The sequence below is a fragment of the Corvus cornix genome, chromosome 1 (assembly GCF_000738735.6).
Source record: "Corvus cornix cornix isolate S_Up_H32 chromosome 1, ASM73873v5, whole genome shotgun sequence".
Taxonomy (NCBI): Eukaryota; Metazoa; Chordata; class Aves; order Passeriformes; family Corvidae; genus Corvus; species Corvus cornix.
This window is the reverse complement of record NC_046332.1, coordinates 49,221,396-49,240,060: the sequence shown is the minus strand read 5'-3', so window position 1 is coordinate 49,240,060 and position 18,665 is coordinate 49,221,396. Positions and strand designations below refer to the sequence as shown.

Genomic DNA, 18,665 nt, shown 5'->3' with positions numbered 1-18,665 from the left:
CTCATCCCTTGACAAAGTCGAGCCATCAGTGACACTGGTAGTGCCTCTGTGATAACATATTTAAGAACTGACAAAAAATGCTGCACAGCAGTTATGAGGAAGAAAAGTGAGAAAAACATGAAACAACCCTGCAGACGCCAAGGTTAGTGAAGAATGAAAGCAATCTCCCTGCATTTATCTTGACCCATGAGCTTTTCCATCTTATTTCCTTCCCTGTTCGATTAAGCAAGAAAATTGAGAGAGCAGCAGTGTTAGCACCTAGCAGCCAGCCAAGGTTACAGACAGGGATGTACACAGCTTATCCTCTCAGAAGTATAGAAAAAACTAAATAGGACTTAATTTCCTGTAGAATTAATACATCTAGTCTTACAGGGTCAAAAATAATTTTAAAATGGCTCTATGAAATGGCCTATTACTTAGAACATAAGGGATAAATAATTATAAACCTTCTAAACTTCCTATAAAATACAAATTTGCAGATCACTACCTAAAGTTTTTTAGGATTAATGGTAAGCTTTACTGAGAGAAACAAAAACCTTTCCAAGGAACAGCAGAAAACAAAACCTATCACTCAAAAAAGAGAAAATTCAATGCTATGCAATCCCCTTGTACAGCAGTTATAACTTCAACTGTTACCTAAATAAAACTTAGTTTGTTACATTCCACCGCTAGAAGTTCCTGTTCTTCTAGACTGCCAGTATAACTGCACATACCTAGCTTTATCAAAATAATCTGTGTTGAACATTAGTAGAATCTAGGATTTTATTGGGAGGCGGTGGGGGGGAAGAGGGAAGGGTGTTTTGGTGATTCTAGCCAAATCCAAGTCTCTGTGATTTCACGTTACAAATACATGAGCTGTTTCAGTGAACTTCTCTCATGGAAAAAGAAGATAGTAACAGCTAAGAACAACAGCCTCAAGGCCAACTGTATCTATAACATGTTGAAAATTAAAATCCATAGGCCAATGATGTGACATCCAACAACTGAATTTCAAAAAGCTTTTAAAACACATTTTTAAAGATCCACAGTATTTTAAAAGAAGACTTTGTAAGATGACAAGCATTTTGAAAAAAGGAAATTCTTTGAAAGCTTCTTTGAGATTCAACAGAGACTCAGCTGACAGGTTTTTTTGTTTGTTTTTTTGTTAATCAAATGAAAGTTTAGAAGTTCTCCACTATATTTTCAGAAATCCAGTCTTACTCCATATATACAGTCAGAAGGGAAAGAAAAGGGAAAGAGCACAAGTCTTACAAGAAGAGGCTGAGGGAGCTGGGGTTGTTTAGCTTGGAGAAGAGGAGGCTCAGGGGGGACCTTACTGTGCTCTACCATTACCTGAAAAAAGGTGTGGTGAGGTGGGGATCGGCCTCTTCTCCCAGGTAATGGAGTGAGAACGCAAGAGTATATGGCCTCAAGTTGCATTAGGGGAGGTTTAGATTTCATGTTAGGAAAAACTTCCTCACCAGAAGGATGGTCAGGCATTGAAACAGGCTACCCAGGGAAGTGGTAGAATCACCATCCCTTGAAGTGTTCAAAAGGTACGTGGATGTAGCACTTGGGGACTTGGTTGAGTGGACAACACAGTGGTTCTGGGTTAACAGTTGGACTCAATGATCTTAGAGGTCTTTTCCAACCTTAATGATTCTATGAAAAAGGAAAATGTTCAGATGGATGCCTTTTTTAAGGCAAGAAAACACTTCAGACAATGAAATGCTTTGTACCATGCAGAATGCAAGCACAAACTAAACATTAAGTTGTGCACTGTTTCTGCTGTTGTATGAGGACAAAGAAGGGAGACAGATGTCACAAGAAACTTAAACAAGTATATAACGAACAAATTCCAGTCCTAATACATAGGAATAAAAAGCATGATTCAATCAGGCTTTGGTTGCTGCAGTTATGTTAAACAGTACTGTAAGTTTTCAAAAACTACGAAGAAAATAAACCTATTTTAAGCTAATAGAGCATTTAAAACACAAACTCTACTCTTTGTACACAAGGAGATGATAAAGTAAGACTGAAGATGTCTAGGTACTGCTTCTTTCAACACAGAAGCACCACTGCAATTATAACTTCAAAGACCTGAAGTCAGGAACCAAGAGCAAGTCTCTAGCAGTATATAACATGACAAATTAAAAACTAAGTTATAAGGGAGGTGGGGTGGAAGAAAGTAGTACAGAGAACAGAAAGAAAGGTGACAAAACACATACCCTTTGTACAGTGACAACAGGAGCATGGGGGGAAAAAAGTGGAACTTGCATTTATTGGGCATCAGAATAGGATGGATTAAAAAGTCATTCACCTCTTGTGACAAAAATCGGAAGATCATGTTTAATGTAAAATTATGATTATCAGCCAGACCACAAATGGGAACAATCAATTAATCTAAACATAGTTAATTAGTAGTAAGTACCACTGCCAAAATGTGGTCAAACTCAATTAAATAAACTACACACGAGTTCTGTCCATAATCAGTAGCATCCAATAGCTACTCAGTTCCAGCTAAGTCTACTGGCCATTGTATTATTAAAACATTCAGATGTTTTCTATATAGTAGATAACTTCATGAATAGCTTAACTTCACATACACTACTTGCTCAATACCGTAAAATACGGATTGTGATTATGCAAATTAAACATGGATTGATATCTTGCATATTAAGTACCTGTGCAAATATACTTCAAAGGTCAATAAATATCATTACAGGATGTTAAGTCAATGATCTAAAAGGAGGACTTAAACCACACTCCATTTAATTGTATTTTGTTTGGCTGACAGTTCACATTGCCTATGGTGGTTTAATTAACTGTGCTAATCATTAAGCAAACTGTGCCTTAACATACATGAAGTCATCATGTGTCAACAGTGATTTTCCAGAGATCTATACATGTGTTTAAATCCTCATCCTTCAAGATACTTTTGTAGAAAACTTACCCAAGGGATGAAGCAAACTTGAGCAAATCAACCCCATATTCCTTTCAAGTCTGTCTTCTGCCTTACTACTGTCTTCTCTTTAAAATTCAGAATCCAAACATGAGGACTTAGAAGATCACCAGAAACAGTGATCAACTTAGAATCCTAACTCCATCGTCATTATTATTTTTCAGAACTTTCACTGAATATATATTTATATAGCTATTCTTGAGATCATTTAAAAACTATGTTTATAAAATCTAGGAAAGTATACATCAAATTTATGTAGGCTAATATATATACTTCTAAATCTATGTTTGCAAGACATTTTTCAATGTGCCACTGAGAACAACACTTTCTTCAGGTTCACAAAGGTATTAGAAGCTCAAGTGAATTTAATAAGTGGTTGGCATGGAAAAATATTTCAATGTGTAAAGAACTAAATTTATGTGTTTCCACAGTTCATCTCATTCCAACAAAGAAGTGTAGCCAAGAAAAGGATTGGCAAATATTCATCAACACTTTCTCCACAACCAAGCAGGATGACCAGTGACCTCTCGCTGTCATAGGCCATTCCATCAACAATACAAAAACAGTTTAGGAGATACAAAAACATTTTCCTAAATTGTCTTGTGAGATATTGCAAGAAAGTAAAATCTTCTCCATCTCATAAATCACAATATAGATTTCATGCTGAAGCCCTATTCCTTTTTCAACACACAGTTTATAATTTATTTTTGCACCCTCAGTAGGTAACATCCTCATATGAATTAATATAAACCATGACAAATACTTGGAGATCACTAACTTTGTTTCAACAACAAAGGACGTATGAAAAAATTTGTCTAGATGTAATTTCCTCAAAAGATGCAACAAGATATCATTAAGAGATTACTCAGCAACTCACAAGTGGAAGAGGCAGGCATCTTTCTACTTCATCAGTATTATTAATAAAACACAAATAATATAACAATTTAAGTCATTTACAGAAATTCTTTACATCCTGGTAAATTCCTACTGGCGTATAGCTGATTGACAACAATTGATCAAGGTGAGAAGTGACTTAGGTATTAAAGACTTGCATTATCCAACTGCCACTAAACTAAATCTATTTCCGTAACATATCTACCGCTAGGGAGTTTTAACTTGGCTATAAAAAGCCACTCCAAGCTGAAATTTGACAGTTTTCTGCTGCTGAATAAAATAGAAAACTTTAGAGTGTTGGACCAAGGGTGCTTGTGTAAATCCAGGTCATTTTTCATAGCGATTCAGGTATAATGCCTAGATTAATACTTTCCATTCTCTTTTAGAAATGTATCATATTATACTGTTTACTTAACTATCATTAAATCAAGATATTAGCATTATCCATAATATCAATAAAATGCCAGTTTCCCATTTCTATAAGGCAGCATAGTAAGGACTGATACAGGAAGAATTTACAGAAACCACTAATTAAATGTCTTCTGAAATGAAGACCCAGATTATAAAGTAAAAGTAACACTCTCAGTCCAACAAATGACATAAAAAGTACTGGGTTTCACTACAGAATGCCATTAATGGCAGATCTTTGACAGTCAATACAGAAGTAATAATATCTGTTTAAATTAGGAAATACTTTTTCAAACTTACACTAGAAAATACAGCAAAGTGCATTAGCTTTCTTTATCAATGTATTAAGTAAGCACTTTGTGGAAAATGAAAGATGTGCAGGTGGTAACTGTGCAAGAAGAGACATCATCACAATGTCCAGAGAACTTGGAGGATTCAGGAAATGAACAAAGAAGAAAACATTAAGACATGATACCAAAATCAGCACATGCGCACTAAAGGGCCTCCAGCAACTTAAACAGAGTTGTAATCAGCTAGCAAATGACCCCAGGCAAGTCCCCATTTCCACTGGTTAAGATTTTTTTCAAACTTCATTAAAGAAAGCCTCCCAAAGATTTAGCAAGTATAAAGTATTCAGTACCAACTTATCTCAGCACACAGCTCTCTCCAGTGGTGTTGCAGACACTTGCAGCTTCCACAAAAACATAAGTGACCCAACCTTAAGTTTCAGCATGTTTCCAGATGTTATTGTTGTCTTCTTTCTTTTAATAAAACTGCCTCTTTTTTGTGCCCTTTATGAAATGGCATTTTTACTGAAACACACTCAGTTTTAAAAAAATTATTAGAAACTATATAAAAGAATTCACCATTAAACCATTCAACAACCTAAGCAAAAATAAAACTGACTTATTATTGTGGGATCTCTGCTTTCACACTTCTACTCAAGAGTAAGTAAAAGGGACTGTAGGAATTAAAATGTCTTATTTCTGTGCATGGCTGCTGGAGAAGAAATTACAAAGAGATAAAAACTGGAAAGTAATAGTAAAAGAATCTGACAGAGAAAGAAGACTGTAGGCTGACTAAATATGATTTTAATAAAATAGACATCTGCAATATATTTGTCAGTTACCCAAGTACTAGGGAAAACATTCCTTAGGTGGTAACATTATGCAACCATACTATACAAAATCTGAAGAAAAGACAAACTATGACCAGCCCTCAGAGTGTTCAAACAGAAGTAATTTGGTGATGTACACAACTCCAGCAGGGGGGGGTCACAGTAAACGTCACTGCCAAAGGAGCAAAATTAAGACTTAAGCTTTTGTACCCTTGACTGATGTGCAAGAGAAGTTTTTATACTACTAAGGGAATTCAAATAACTACTTAGTGAAGTTGTAAGTAGGAATAGAGCCCTCAAAACAGGACAGTTCTACCACAAAGACCAGGAAATACAGAAATAAAGATAAAATTTAAGCCAAACTGAGATACCCACTGTAAATATACTTTAAAAAAAAAAAAAAAAAAAAGGAAAGAAATTGTACTTCAGTAACTAGAATCAAAAAGGAAAAAGTACTGCGGTATAGTAATGACTGCAAAGAAAGAAGTTACTGAAGTATCCTATAATGTCAGCTGAATACCCATTTCCAAAGAAATGACAGGCAAAACTTTCCTGTGGCAACTGGTAACAGGTATCTTTAATCAGAAGTTACTGTGTCTACGCTTAGGAACTTCACATTTTCAAATCAAAGCAACTACATGGGCACCATCCAAGAATTCATGAACCACTGTGGAATGCAAAGCTTTTTAAAGGTATTTAAAAATTAAGGTGTAGTATCCTTCAATTTAAAAATTTAAATTAATTTTAAAAATTAAGGTATACTGCACAAAAATAAAGGCAGCACTCTCATTAATAATGTAGAGCAAAAAAATTAATAATACCACCACTAGAGCTGCACTAGTTTGATATTAATAATAGTTTAAGAGTTTAAGAAAAAATCTGCATGCTGAAGTCAGAATTTCAAAAACAGGGATAAATGGAACGTCTAGGCTTATCAGATTACCCTGGGAAAATTTATGTTTGATTCATCTGTGATAAAACAATTAGCACTTTCCTTGCACCAAATATCATTTATTATGGAAGCATTAAATTGGAAATCATAGACAGATGGATGCAGAGATGGATGAGACTGTCATTCAGTAAAACACTGAAAGAAAAGTTTAGAGAAACAGAAATGTTTGCAAATAAAAAGACTGCATATTAACATCTAAACAAGAATACACACTCTAACTCAGAAAAAATATCAGCTGTAAGGGGAAGACAACAGGGGTCTAAAGAGGGGTCCAATGCCTAGGTCAAAGTATAGTCTCACGGTGATTTTTCTATTCAGCATTAGTTATAAGACAAGGTACTTCAAGAACCTCCTCTCCCCACTGAAGATACTCAAGCACTATTTGGACACAATACTGTGCAATGTCATCTAGGGCGACCCTGCTTGAGCGGAGAGGTTGGACCAGATCTCACTGTGGTCCCTTCTAACCTGACCCATTCTGTGATTCTGTGGAACCAACAAACAAACCAACCCTCACAAAACCAAAACCTCAACAGCTACCACCCATTTTAAGGTACTGGCAAGAACTTGCTTGGAATACTATGTGCAGCTACCAGCACCTATCATCCAGATAATTTAAACTGGAAGAAGCGCACGTGAAGTCTATTACATGAGGACAGCACATACACAGAGGCGACAAGAAGAGACTGTCAGGAGGGTAAGTAGAAGAGAGGCAGAAATCACCATAAATCCCAGAAATACTAGGAGATCCCACCCAAAGAAAATTAACCACCATAAGACAAGAGTTCGAAGATAAATAGCTCAGTGAAGAAAAACTGATCATGAGAGGCAGACTTCTAGTTTTTAAATCAAAATTTAAGAATTACTTTCTTGTCAGTAACTGAAGCAAAATATCCAACCAGAATACAGTACAACTTGATCAATACACAGATTAATACCTTGCTTTCATATGGTATATGAATAGTTATGTGAAAAGCAGACCCAGAAGTCCACAAAACATTCTTTTTCCAGAATCACCAGAAACACTGGAAGTTCTTAGGCTGGTACTTTAAAAGAAGAGAAGAACTGACAACCAGCCTAGGTATCAAAAATCACTAACAATATTACTGGTTTATGATCACAATACTGACACAGCCCTCTTTTAGCAGGGAAGCTACTTTAAGGTTTAGTGAGGCAGGAATTATTTGTCTCCTTTCTACAACTGCTAGAAAAGAATGGGGGAAAAGAGGCAGGAATTATTCTTTCCCTTTACATTAACTAGTTTCAAAACAGACTAACAAAACGCAGTCACAGAAACTCAGATATCTTGCATTACATAATTTCAAATGATTAGCAGCTGTAGTAGTCACACAAGGGGAGAAAAAAAACCATGCAAGAATGGCATAAAAGCCATGAGGAAAATAAGGGGAACATAACAGGAAGCAGAAGACAACTACAACACGCAGACATCAGGCACAAATCAAGTTTAATCTCTGTGTTGCCCCTTGGGAGGAAACAACACTTGGTATTATTTTAGCGTACCATTTATTTGGCTAAAAATGCCTTATTGAATCTAACCATGAAACTTTGTTGGTTTTTTTGTTTGGAGGGTTCTTGGTAAGAATTAAAATTAAACCAACATCCCCCCCAAGAAAAAAACCCCAACACTAAGAATACTAAAAAAACAAAATAAAATACTAACAATAAATAAAATAAGCAACTAAAATACAAAAAACCCAAAAATATAAGAATACTAGTACGCTACCATAGAAGCAAAATGACATTTTGTAAAGTTTCACACTGGTCAATCAATATAAAGGTATTTTTGTAACAAGTCAGAATTTATATCATAAATGAAATGCCCTTCCATGCTTAACTTTGCATATAATTTTCAAAAATACAAAATTTTATGTTTTACATCCTACTGCAAATTATTTGATACAGAATTATTAAAGATCAAACAAAGAATGCTAGTGGGATGGATTGAACTATAAGACCTAAAAGAAAGCATGGGTATTGAACTGCAAAGTCGGATGATGTTCTAAACAACAGTCCATCCAAGTCAATATGAATTATAAATACAAGTTTATAATATAACTGCCTATAGCAATCTTAGTACCAAAACCACATTCAGCTGGGTGTTTTAGAAATAGAGGTTGCCTACCCAGATGGCTTCTATCAGTTCAGCTTTTCTTCCCAGCTAAAACATTTTATTTTGCTTTTTGCAAAACTGTGACAGGAAAGCAGACTGAAAAAATAACTGTGTCCCCAAAGACAGAGAAAGAACCCGTAACTGATCACAAAGCACAAATCAGATGAAGACATACTGCAACCAGTTGAACTAAGTGCATTGTAAGACCACAAGGACCAACAGCAGTTTCAGGATCTACTCACCTATCATCATATATGAATCTACCAGTAAGATCACTTCAATAAAAAAGCTGAAGATTCTTTTAATATTTAAGTCTTAACTTACCTTTGACACCTACCTCAACACTTGACCAACATGTAAGTTCTCTGCCAATAATATATTGACTCCTGTAACTTTTTCTAATACCCTTACAATTATTTAGCCCTATGGGGTTGAATTTTCACCGAATGGTTGAGGTTGGAAGGGACCTCTGGAGGACATCTGGTCAAATTTCCCTGCTGAAGAAGGGTCGCCTGAAGCTGGTTTGCCAAGGAGTGCATCCAGATAGCTTTTGAGGATCTCCCAGGATAGTGACTGCAAAATCCCAGAGCAACCCGTGCTGGTTCTTGATTACTGTCACAGTGAAAACATTCAGAAGGACCCTCTTGTTTGTGCACATTACCTCTGGATCTATTACTGGGCATCACTGAGTGGAGTCTGTCTCTATCTTCTTTGTAAGCCACTTTCAGAAATTTACCTACATTGGTACATTTTAATCCTGATTTTGGTGTAAACAGGCGCATATGTACAGCTATGTCAACTTTCTTGATAGTAAATTTCCAAACTCTGGTTTGTTTTGTTTTGAAGTTCATGTTTAATATTTAGTTATCCTATCCTTCAGCTGCAGCTCATCACTCACATTAGGACACAAGGAGATGGAATGAAGCTGCATCAGAGGAAGCTCAGATTGTGACTTTAGAAAAAGGTTCTTCACTGACAGGTGGTCGGTCACTGGTACAGGCTTCCCCAGCGAAGTGGCCATGGCACCAAACCTGTTCAAGGAAGGTCTACACAACATTCTCAATTATACGATTTAGTTTTAGGTAGTCCTGTGTGAAGCAGGGAGTTGGACTTCATGACCCTTTTGAGTTCCTTCCAGCTTGAGAATTTCTATGGTTCTATGCCATATTTGCTGCACAATGACAGACAAACTCGTGGTGTGCAGTGTGTGGGCTGTGCTTCCATCAGGCTCAGATCTGTGCTGATGTGCAGTAAGGACACAGACCTCATTTTACTAGACTGGATCATTGCCTTACAATACCTTGTAACTCACTCCCAAGGAAGAACTCTCCTCCTACCCAGGAGAGCATTAACAAAAAATCAAATCAAAAACAATGACAAAAAACTGTATACACTCCCCACTGGATTGTGTTCCATAAATAGAAACCACTGGGACACAAGTAACACCTATAAGAAATTAATCCTTATTTATTTTAAAAGGACAAGTTTTGCAACTGAAAGGAGCAAGTTTTAAATTATTAATAAACAAATATAGCTGCTTCCACTATGACTGTAAGCATACAATCATGATACAAGAGTTCGGAGAGTTTCCACCTATTACTTAAAGTACAAGAACTATTCAGGCACACACTATAGGTTGCTCTCTCCTTATTCCCCTGAAGTTAGAAGGTTAACATAGCCAAACCAGACTAACAAACACATCTGGTAAATCCCGCTGACAGCTGAATCCATCACTAATCCACCTGTCTGCTTACAGCCAGATGTTGCTGCTTCTTTAGCACAAAAAGCTGGATTTGTTCACACCTCAGCCAGATTCTCAGCTCAAGAGCAGTCTGTCTTAATTAAGACAAAAAGCTCAGTTTACCATAGAAACAACTGAGGTTTGGACACACTGCTACTAACTCCGCTCCAGGGACCAACAAGCTCTATTAGACAAATGGACTAGAAAGTTTAGGGGTTACAGGACAGGCATTCAACCAAGAAGCATAAGCTAATGAGAGAGGGGAGAAAAAGAAAAAAAAAAGGAAAAAGTAGAAACAAAATGCACAAAAAATTCCAAACAAACAAACAAAACCCCACCACCATACACCACAGCTGACATACCCTATCAGCCTTGAGGTTCCTAAAATGCACAATGTATGTAAGTATCTGAAGGGAGGGCATCAAGAGGATGGAACCAGGCTCTTCATTGTGGTGCCAAGCAATAGGACAGAGGCAATGGGCAGAAACTGATGCACAAAGTTCCATCTGAACACAAGGAAGAACTCCTTTTCCATAGGGATGACTGAGCACTGAAGTAGGCTGCCTAGAGAGAATGTAAAGTCTCCTTCCCCAGAGACATCCAAAAGCCATCAGAACATAGTCTCAAATAATACGCTCTAGGGGACACTGTTTGAGCCAGGGGGCTGGACTAGATGACCTCCAGTGATCCCTTCCAACCTCATCCATTCTATGATTCTGTAAAGCCTAAGACATGTTGAAGAAGGTGACAGAGGAAGTATAAGGTACAATGAAGGACGTGAATCAGAAGCCCAAGAGGTATGAAGACAAACTAGATGGAGAAGTCACTAATGAGAGACCAGAGTAGAAAGATCAGCTGCAGCTGGCAGGAGGGGAATGCAGCCCCAGCAGATCTCAGTCCTTTCCAGAGCATACAGCGTGCAAACGCCACGTTACACTGCCCTTCTACCAATAACAAATACTCGCAAGAATCCGCTGTAAAGCTCTCATCCCTCGCCCCACATAAAGCTGCTAAAAGAGAAAACTTATTACTACTAACAGCATTCCATCAATTAGTCATAGATACACAAAGCTAAAGGTTACAACCTAAAGACTGAGAGGAGCACCACCATACAGTGAATTTGTTTACTAAGTTTGCTTCAAAAGGAACAGCAAAAATACAGAAATAGTTGTAAAAGCAGTTATTAAGAGTTAAGAAACAGAATTAAAGTTTCTTATACAATATTAAAGAGAACACACACAAAGGAGCTGATGTACCTGATCCTTCACTACTTTTTTTCCACACCACAGGATTTCTTTCTCACTCAAAGCAAAGAAGCTATTCAACTTTTCTCCTTATAATTTTACGTGTGTCCTTTATTATACTCTAAGCCACACTCTGAAGAGACTTAATTTCTTACTCGACTTTTGTAAGGCTTCACGGCTGTATTATGTTAGTGTGCCATAAAAAAAACTTGTTTTTGCAACACTTTCACAAATTTTTCTTAAAAATAAGTATTCGTCTCATTTCGTAGATGACGAACCCAAGTTACAGATTGAAATTTAAGAACTAGCCACCAATTTTGCCTGTACGGCTAGAGGAATTTAGGGCACAACTTTTAAAGTATGCCAATTTATCCAGTGCTGCATCTTAAACTAAAGCATCTGTTGAGCCAAGCAGAAGTAGTCTGGGTCTAAAGCCTGTCTCCCAGGAAATCAATGCACTATTAATAAGCTCTTGTGGGAAGTTTGGTTTAAACAGACTTGCCTGGGATCACAAGAAACTGACAGAAAGAATGAATTCCAGTATCCCAAAGTGACATTCAATCATTCAAATTACTAGATGTGCTTTTCCCTTCCCACAGTCCTCTGCCAATTCATTTTACATTTTCCAGCTTTTGGAAAAGAAGTCTGCTGACTTTGATATGCAGCTCTAATTCCTAAATACACCTGCTTGAAAAAAAACCCAACATTACAACTAAAGACTATCATAACATATACTTAGAAGGACAGAAATTAATTTGAACTGTTTACTATTTTTAGAAAGAATTTGTAATTTTAATGTTGTTTTAAAGCTTTTTTTATGTAATACAGAAGATTCAAGGGGCAATGGCCCATCAAGAAATAAAAAGTTACTCTAAATGTGCTTTTATATTTATACACACACAAAATGCAGTATGGACAACCTAATGCAGAACTTACTACAGCCAGCATTTGTAACTTTGGGGAAAACTTTAGAAATGTTCCGTGTTCTCAAAGTACAGATTGGCCAGTCTTTAAAAAAAGAGTGCAGAATATTTCTTTCTAGAAACTGTACACGTATCGAAATCTCTTTTCTCAGTTCTTGGAAGCATTTCTGTAACTGAAGGAATTACAAACTGCATGATCTAAGTTGGGCAAATGGAAGAGGAAATGCATCTCCTGTTTGTTGCCTCTCTGAAAAACTTCCTCACAACTCTTCTGAAGAGTTTACCATTGGCTTATCTATTCTTTCCTCCATTTTGAAAACCCAGGAAAGCAAAAGTTATAACCTTATTCTGACCAGTTCATACTCAGAGGAAGAAAAGCAAATGTAAACTTTACTTTATACCATGAATTAGGTGAATTCATCTCCCTTAGACTTTTGAAAAGCACTGGGTAGCACTTGGACTGTCCAGAGACATTGTACCTCACAAAAGCTTTCACAAACTGATGACACAAAAAGTTACAGTTACTTCCATAGCCTTTGTTTCTGTGTTCAGGAACTACACATAATGCTTCATACCGAACTGCCAAGTAACAAAACCAACAAAATTATCATAGAAAATATCACACCTAATGGCAAGCTGCCTAGCATCTCTGCACATTTTCCCCAAGAAAAGTCTTTGAAATTTTACATAGGTAGATGCAGAGAAAAAAAAAAATCCCTAAATGTAATTACAAGTTTCCATGAAGCTTCTTCTGCTCATTTCTCATAACTGACAACAATTCAATTCTTTTTTGTTAAGAACAAAACCTAACATACGTGGTGACAAAGATTTCCTAGAGATCTGATTGCCTTCATTGGAATGTACATCTAAGTAACAAAGCAGTACTAACAGAAGTGAACAGTCAAACTCAACGTGGCCCAAAGACTACATACAGAAAGTTTTGATGTAAATTTTTTTCAGGACTTCCTCACAAGCAGTATGTTTGTACTTATTGTGAGTAAGTGTTAGGTTTTTGGTTGGTTGGTTTTTTCCTTGTAGTAGTTTTTTATCTGTTCCCTTTCTTCCTAAGACTTTCAGAATGAAGGTTTTTGACATTGAATTGAGCTACAATGTGGATATACTGGGATGTCTCAGAGAGAACCAAAGGCTGCTTTGGCAGAAGTTGTGGACAACCAACTTCTCAAGAGTGACTTAACAAGTGATCACATTTTAGCTGAATCTAATACTCTTTAAAAGAGCTACAGACATCTGTCCCCAGCACAGGAAGGACATCAGCCAGCAAGTCCAGAGGAGTGCCACAAAGTTGATTAGAGGTATGGAACACCTCTCCTACGAGGAAAGGCTGAGAAAATTAGGATTGTTCAGCCTGAAGGAGAGAAGGCTTTGGGGTGACCTAATTGTGACCTTCCAGTACCTGAAGGGAGCCTACAAGGAAGATGAAGGGACTTTTCACAAGAGCATACAGTGACAGGACAAGAGGGATTGGCTTCAAACTGAGAATAGGTTTAGATTAGATATTGGGGGAAAGTTCTTTACTCTGAGGGTAGTGAGACACTGGAAAAGGCTGCCCACAGAGTTTGTGGATGCCCCATCCCTCGAAGTGTTTAAGGACAGGTTGAGTGCGGTTCTGAGAAACCTGGTCTAGTGGAAAGTTCCCTGTCCATGGCAGGGCAGTTGGAACTATACAATCGTTAAGGTCCTTCCCAACTCAGGCCATTCTGTTGCATGAAAATGTAGTTTAGGTGACTACAATGGAAGCAATTAAGACAATAACATTTTTGACTGCTAACTTCATGTCTTTATTTGTCCATTGTGCCAGTTTATATATAGGTCTTTATTTCTTGCATAAAAAGCATGCAAGTGAAGCATCTCATTTCAGCAGCAGAAACATCCACCAGGATTCCTAATTAAGTCAGAGAAAAAGTACACACAGGTAGTGTGTGTTGTCTGAAATCGATCTTTAAAGAACAGGGTCTAAATTAGGAAACCCCAGATGGGGTCCTGATCCCTGGTTACGGTACTCCCATATAAATGGTGACAGACACAGGATGATTAGTACAAACATCCCCATCTGTTCCCAATGATGTATGGCACTTTTTTATTATTATTTCTTGAAGCATATTAATACCAAAGTTGTTGTGAGCTGAAAAAATAGAACTGAAGATCAGGCAGTATTAAACAAGCTGAATGCTGCAGAATGTTTCTCCAGTGCTTGGAGTGGGATGCAAAAGAGTAAATTCCACAGATAGGGACAAAGTAATAGAGATTTTAATCCTCAGAAGCTACTTCAAGGACTTCTTCATATTTTAGAAAAGACCGAACAGCAGTATACACTGAGACAGACAGTAATAACCTTTAAAAAGAATGGAAGTGTTAACATTTTGATTCTTAGAAGTGAAACTAAAATACTACTTGTATTTCACTGAATTCTTTCAAGTTGGGTTTGTTACAGCAAATATTCGCATAATCAGCTTTTTTTATTGTGGAATTCTAAATGTTCCAAAGAGGTTTTGAAACAAACCACTAACTTCCTAAAATAACAAGGTTAATTTTCATTCATACAGTTCACTTTTGATATATTTTATTTTTACTTTACAGAACTATACTAAGTTCTGTTCTTAGTAACAGAACTAAGCAGATAAAAAACCCCTCAGCTTTTCTACAAGACTACATTCAACTGAAGAGGCTACCAATGGAAAAGCAATAGGTATGTAATTTATATGTATGGACAGCCTTGACTTTTAGATGTTCAATCTCTGAGGGCAAGAAAAGATTCTTTTTTTTAAAGCATATATTTTACAATTCTTTAAAAGCCTTGATTCCTACCAGGATCTATTAGTGCTGTTCAGACAGTCCAGAGGGTCTACAAATCTGGAAAATTAACGCAACACTTCACCACTAAGGACTGACGCACTAACACATCTTTTAAAAGTTTCCTCAGTTTTCCCTTACCACCTAGCTTCAGAATTGACTGAAAGCCTCCAATATTCTCTCAGTCTATCCAAAGATTATTTCAGGTTGCAGTATTGACATTTTGTGCTAAGAGTAAAAACACCATTACTTTAGATACCTGATAAAAGGAGAATGATACTGACAAGCAGTAAGATAATGTTCCACATATGAGAACTACTTTTTGATTCTAAAAAGGAACTTCTCTGAAGGCAGCAGGAAAGACATACCTTCCTTTTACTTGGCATAATATTTGGGGCAAGCAATATAAAGGGATAGGGATATTAGAGTGAAATTGATAGGGAAAAATAATGAGTTGCAGTATCACATTTTCCTTCCATCTCCAGTTTTGCATGCTTTTACTGTTCAGCTTCATATTTTCTTATTTGTTGCACCATGAAAATTCTCCTTGTGCAACAAGTAATCTTTATCACCTCTCCCAACTCAGGTTTAAAGAAAAAAAAACCACATTACCTCCAAACACCTTTAAATGAAAATCCTTTACTAAACCAGAAGACTCATACCCATACATACACATACCCATAGAGCCCCTTACTCCTCTGTATGACTGTAAATTGAGTGACTGAAAAAAGAAAGAGAGGATAAAGGCTTAACCTGAAAGCCTGGTAGAAAGCAACATATCCTAAAAGAAAATGCATCTCTCTCAATCTACAGAAGGTAACAGAACCTCCTGTTCTACAGATTAAAAAGGAAAATGCCTGAGGTTATGCCCATATTTCATTACTGTGCTTTTCCAAATGCTAGCAGTGACTGTTGGCTTTTATATGTTTAATTACAGCTTAATAACAACTTAGGTGACTTGCTCAATTTCAGTCCGTAAGTAAGCATGATAGATAAAGTCTAAATTCAATATTTATAAGAGGAAAAAGAAGTTGCATACAAGTGCTAAACATGTGATTTTCCATTTTAATTTATTTAGTTGTTTCATCAAAAACTGAACTATAGCTTACCCAGTCTGCATACTAACTAGTAAAGAGGATGCAAAAAACGCATAGGCACATACTACAGTACAGGATCTCTAAAAAAACCCCTAACAAAACACCACACCACACCCAGACACATCATACTCCCCACCTTACAGTAATTAAGTTCAACCTTGCTTCAGACATAGACACAAGATGTCATGCAAGTGCTGAAGTACTAAACTACTTTATCCAGCAGCGCATGCTTTCAAACACTGTGATGAACATGATACACACACCTCTGCTAAACTACCTTACCTGATGGCCTGCCACTGTCAGTCTCCTTTCAGGTGTTCTGAGCATGGCATACATTCAGTTGTTTCACTTCTTTTTGAGGTATTACTTTACACAGTATAATATTTAGCATATCTGTAGTACATACAAGACATTTCGAGCAAAATTTCTACCACCTGAAAACGGAACAACTCCACTAGTTTGGAGGGAGAAAACCTGAAAGAACGCACGTCGTCTTACCCCCTTCCCAAAACGTGATTTGACATTCGTTTTCAACTATAAAGCCACTCAAATTTTCAATGCTCCTTCTATTCCATCCCCAGTGAAGAGAAATCAATTCCAGCCAAAGCACCTACCCAGCAAGCACAAAACAAAGACCAACACGAGAACGCTTCAGCAGTTGTGGTAAACGGGAAAACATAACGCCTAACTAAATAATCACAGCTCTCAGAAAGCAACCGCGCAGCAAGCAAGCATAAAAGTCAGAATAAGGCTGGCAAGACAAAATCCACCTCTGTAGGAGCTGGTCTGCTACAGTTTAGTTTTCCAGGACTGCTCACCGTCATTAATTGTTGATTTGTTTTGAAGAACAGATAGTGATTTATTTGCAGCGGGATGAAGTTACGGACCTAAATTCCTGACCGGAGGCTCTCAACGTAAACAATACATAACCTATAAATTAACCATTCTCCATCTGGGAATTCAGATGTAAAATTAATAGTTTTTCATCTACCAGGCGGCAGCAACCGCCGCCCCCCCCCCCCCCCCGTCCTCCCTTCTCGAGCGCTTTCTAACAGAGCCTGATGCAAAGTGGGAGGGAAAAAGAGGAGGAAAGGAAAGGGGGGACAAAAAAAAAAAAGCTAAGGCAGCATGAAAGAACTGGGCTCGCACACAAGTAGGGACCCACCACACCGCGGTCCTCAGCAGCTCTTCCCGCTCAGGAGCACTGCGAAGTGCGGCGCGGAGAAACCGAACCGGGCGGGGAGGGGACCGGGATGTCCCCGCGCTCAGCCCGGGCAGCAGCCGCGCGGGGCGGCGGGAGCCCCGTGCTGCCCCACGGAGAGGGGACCAGGCCGGCTGCCTGGGGCAAGCAGGGAGGGAGGGGACGCCCAGGGCAGGGAGGAAAGGGACACCCGGGGCAGGGAGGAAAGGGACACCCGGGGAACCGCGATCACTCACTCACTCACTCACCGCCACGGGCGAGCAGCCTCCCCGCCCCCCCCCCCTCCACTTCGCGCCGCGAGGAGAGCCACCAGCGCTGGGCGCGACACCGCCCGCCGGGCCACCAGGGCGAGGGAGTGACCCCCGGGCCCCCGCGCACCCCAGCCAAGGTCACCCCATCGCCCAGGCTGCCAGGCGGGAGAGGGGAAAAATTCCGTATTTGACGGCGGCCACGGGAAAGGGGGGAGGGGAGCAGCCCCGCCGAGGGGCGAGGGGGATGGGAAGGGGGAGCTCCACCACGGGCCAAGGGGAGCTCTGCCCTCCCGCTCCCTCCTCCACTCCCCTCCTCCTCCAGCGCTGGCCGCGGAGCTCGGTCCGGGCGGGCCCCCCCCACGCCCCCGGGAAGGGAAAATGGAGTGGGGACGGGGTGGGGGTACCCGCGGCCGAGGTGCCGCGCTCCTTACCCCGCCGCAGCTGCCTGCCCTCGCTGGTCGCAGGCGGGTCCGCTCCGCGCTGCCGCCGCTCCGGGCTCGGAGAGGCGCTGCCGCCGCCGCCGCCGCAGCCAATCGCCGCCAGCCCCCTCCCCTTCCGCAGCTCGCCCCGGTCCCCCCGCCGGCTTCAAAATGGCGCCAACTCGTCTCCGGCTGCTCCAATGGAACCGCCGAGGGGAGCGAGCGCAGCCAGCGCGGGGGCAGCAGCGCCCCCTGCCGGCCCGCGCGGGCAGCACCCACAGCCCGCGGCCCGGCCCGAGAGGGGATGAGGGTGGGCCCCGGCCGGCTCTCGCTGGTGTGCGCTGTGGGCGACTGAGGCAAGCACTGCCCCAAAACAACGAATTATTAAAGGATTGTTGTAAAAAAATAAGGAATAAAGTCGCTTAACTGCGGAGAAAGAGCAGAAAAAGTAGCATAAGTCACAAATTGAGCCCTTTGCTCTTGCTTCAGCGAGTGCAAGAGTTTGAGGGGCGCCCTTACAGGAAAACGCAAACAG

General features: G+C 39.4%; 1 protein-coding gene across 4 annotated transcripts in view; it reads right to left on the bottom strand.

Annotated features, from left to right (window-relative positions):
- Nucleotides 1-18,306, bottom strand: part of PDS5B (PDS5 cohesin associated factor B) — a 101,826-nt gene extending 83,520 nt beyond the window's left edge. For 3 of the 4 annotated variants that reach the window (XM_039566292.1, XM_039566306.1, XM_039566315.1), the window contains exon 1: nt 18,143-18,237. The gene's annotated coding sequence lies outside the window, so the exon portion shown is untranslated. Of the gene's footprint in view, nt 1-18,142 lie in introns of all 4 variants that reach the window. The other variant, XM_039566301.1, reaches the window with a different exon arrangement.
- Nucleotides 18,307-18,665: the final 359 nt, after the last annotated feature.